We start from the raw sequence: 4107 nt of genomic DNA, 5'->3' as shown, positions 1-4107 counted from the left end.
TCACTCAACTCCTAAAGAAAAATTCCTTCTTCTGGAATGAGGAAGCACAACAGGCATTTACCGCTCTCAAAAACGCCATGTGTTCCACTCCAATCTTAGCACTACCTAACTTCACCAAATCCTTTGTCATTGAATGTGATGCTTTGGGGACCGGTATTGGGGCGGTCTTAATGCAAGAAGGGCGACCTTTGGCCTTCACAAGCCAACAACTAAGTGGGAGGAATCTGGGCCAATCTACCTACGAAAAAGAAATGATGGCCATCTTACATGCAGTCGAGACCTGGCAACCTTACTTATTGGGGCGACGTTTCCAAATCCGCACAGATCATCACAGTCTTAAATATTTTTTGGAGCAACGTCTATCCTCCCCACAACAAAATAAATGGCTCGCCAAAATGCTGGGATATGATTATGAGATCATTTACAAGAAAGGGAAAGACAATAGTGTAGCAGATGCATTATCTCACCAATTTGAGGAAGAAAGTACTCTGCTAGCAATTTCCCTCCCCATTCCAGAATGGATTGAAGAGGCTCGCAAGGAATGGTTTTCACACCCCGGGCTATCCCAACTCATTTCTCAATTGCAGGTAGATCCAAATTCCACCAAGGGCTACTCGTGGCAGGATGATATTCTTCGCTACAAGGACAAAGTCGTAATATCCCCAACATCCACCCTCAAAGGTCGCATTTTGGCAGAATTGCACTCATCGCCCATTGCAGGACATTCGGGCTTTCAGAAGACGTATGCTCGCACCAGAAGATCATTTTTTTGGACAGGCATGAAAAAGGACATCCTTACTTTTGTAGCAGAATGCGATGTCTGTCAGCGCCACAAAGGGGAAACCGTCAACACTCCAGGCACATTACAACCATTGCCCATTCCGACATCAATTTGGACAGAAGTTTCTATGGATTTCATTACAGGTCTTCCAAAGTCCGGGAACAAGTTAGTCATCATGGTGGTTGTGGACTGACTATCGAAGTATGCTCATTTCTGCGCCCTACCCCACCCATTTACACCAACTTTGGTCGCTCAATATTTCATGGATCAGATTTTCAAATTGCATGGCATGCCCACTTCTATTGTGTCCGATCGCGACCCGGTCTTCACCAGTAATTTTTGGCAGGAACTCTTCAGGATACAAGGCACTCAACTAAAACTCAGTACTTCCTATCATCCGCAAACGGATGGTCAAACTGAAGCCGTCAACAAATGTCTAGAAACCTACCTTAAGTGTTTCACTTCAGAAAAGCAACACCTTTGGGTACAGTGGTTACCTCTGGCTGAATGGTGGTATAACACCAACTATCATGCCACCACCAAAATGACTCCCTATGAAGCAGTATATGGTCAACTTCCGCCTTCCCCTACCTCTTATCTCAAGTGGTGCTCCAAAGTACAAGTAGTGGATCAACTCCTACAACACCGCGCAACCATGCTCGCCCATCTTAGAGAGAATCTTCATCAAGCTCAGAACCGCATGAAGCAACAGGTAGACCAGCATCGCTCAGAGCGCCAATTTCAAAAAGGGGATCAGGTCTTTTTGAGGCTACAACCATATAAGCAAACATCACTCAAAGACAAGGGTTGTCAAAAGCTATCTCCAAAATTCTACGGACCATACCAAGTACTTCAGCGCATTGGAGAAGTGGCTTACAAGTTGGCTTTGCCACCTACTACAAAAATCCATCCAGTTTTCCATGTATCGTGCCTCAAGAAAGTGATCGGGAACAATTGCCGAGTTCAAACCAGTCTACCTGAATTGGACGAAGAAGGGTCAATCTGGCTTCAACCTGAACAGGTTCTAGACACAAGAGACAAACACCTGCGCGGCCGCATGATTAAGGAAGTCCTCGTCAAATGGAAAGACACCTCTCCGAAAGATGCAACTTGGGAACCAGCCACTATTCTTCAGCAGTTTCCGCCGCTTCAGCCTTGAGGACAAGGCTAGTCTTAAGGGGGAGGGCATGTTAGGGTCCCACCCTAACCCCCTTATTTATGTCATGGGATCACGTCATAGTCAAGAGTCAATAAAGCCCATATTAATATTTGTAAGTGGTTAACCCGCAATTAATGACGGGACCACAGTTAGTTGCAAATGGGCCGTAGTATTAGATAGATGGTATTAATAAAACCCACGGTATTGGCCCGTGGTATTGCATGTATGAGTCATATATAAAGGATAGAGACTCCCTGCGAGGAGTATCGTGTCTTATTTTGTAGTTGAGCTCTGCTCTATTGGAGGTTGCCCCCTCGAAGAGGCAAGTGAACATTACTCTCTGAATAATAAAATCATTGCTATTCTGTGTTCTGGGCATCTTTTCTTCGCATATTCTGTATTTGGGTATCATTTTGCAGGTTAAGAGCATAACATATAGGCATGGATAACTATTGTTCCTTCTATCAGGAATGGCATTCAGAAAAAACTTTCCCACGGTGGAACCACAACATGAATGCTCTCACAACACATATCGTTGATACTTTACTAGAAGATAAGAAGTTCGGGTACACAGGAAGAAACAAATGAAAATGCAGTGACTGAGGAAATTAAAAGTATTGGACATGCAGTTACTTTTGATTTTATTCTTAATACTGACAAGAAGAGTGTTGAAGCACCACCTCAAAGTGAATCCCCTCCCCATAAACAAATTGCCCATTATAATTTGAGGAGCAAAGGGCCCATTTCTGAATAGGAAGTGACGAAACAAGAACTAAAGAAGCAAGTGTTAAGAAGGCTCGCACCACCAACTAATCTTGCTCAGAATACACAAAACAAGTCTAGAAATGTTGTTTCTTCTAAGAATACTTCCACTAGCAGTAAGAACAAGTATATCACCTCGGAAGTTTCAAATAAAGCTACACCTCCATACACTTCAACATTGCTTGTTAAAAATGAAATTATTGATTATAATATAGTCGAATATTTGAAGAGATCGTGTGTCAATATTTCCATCTTTGAGCACACAAAAATAGCAAGGCAGCGTGAACTACTTGTCCAAGCCTTCTCACAGCCTTCATCAGGTGACAAAACTTCTTCTTCTCAAAAAGTGTCTGGTAAGTCTTTTGGAACTCTCAAATTTGTGGTTAATGTTGTAACTTTAGATGCTAACACTCTTTGCCCCCCATTTTTGTTAACTTTCGAAATCTTTAATTACAATGTCCATAATTGTTTGGTTGATTTAGGTGCATTTGTGAATGTAATTCCATTATCTGTTGCTAAGAAAATTAATGCTAAATGGGATAAAATTGATGCACAAATCATTCAGCTGGACAAATCACTTGTCCAGGCCATTGGTGAACTCAGGAATGTTATTATTTGATTATCATCATATCACCAAGTACACCAATGCATCAACATTGTGATTGTGGACATCCCCAATTGTGGACATCCCATAAGCATATGGCCTACTCTTAAGTCAAAATTGGTCTAGTAAATTACAAGGCTATTTTGTGATAGATTGGTCACATTTACGGCTTCCATATAAGGGAAGAAGCATTTAGATTCGAGTGGAAAGTGAAACCTACATGAAATATACTGTGACACCACTTGAGGGTCATAATGAGCCTATTTCCTTTGCAAACTTAATCTTTGGAAAAAAATCTTGGCAATTGACCACAGGTGTTATCAAGCACAACCATCACATGTCCCATCAAATACACAGTTGGAACTCCTTCCTTGTACTCTGGCTAGTGCTAATCAATCTTGTAACATAAATGTACATAGTAATAATAGTATATGAACCAGTTTAGTAGCTGATAATATTTGGATGTTGTACTTTGATAGTTTAAAAACGGGGGATGGCTCTGGAGTTGGTTTCATTCTCATAGACCCACAAAATAAGAAGTACATCCTATCATGTTGTTTGGAGTTCGAGTGCACAAATAATATTGTTGAATATGAAGCACTCGTGCTTGGACTGAAGAAAGACATTGACTTGAAGGTAGAGCTACTCAAGGTAATTGGTGTCTCAGAAGTGGTTACTCGACAAGTACGAAACACTATCCACTGTGTTTCACCAAATCTAAAAAACTACCAACAGGAGGTATGGTGATTGATTACTTACTTTAAATCTTTTAATATTATTTTTGTTCCTAGAATTAGAAAT

Source organism: Pinus tabuliformis, chromosome Q (assembly GCF_031772625.1).
Source record: "Pinus tabuliformis cultivar Carrire ecotype Pingquan chromosome Q, CPIR1, whole genome shotgun sequence".
In the NCBI taxonomy this organism is placed as follows: domain Eukaryota; kingdom Viridiplantae; phylum Streptophyta; class Pinopsida; order Pinales; family Pinaceae; genus Pinus; species Pinus tabuliformis.
The sequence above is the reverse complement of the archived record's forward strand: the minus strand, read 5'-3'. Positions refer to the sequence as shown.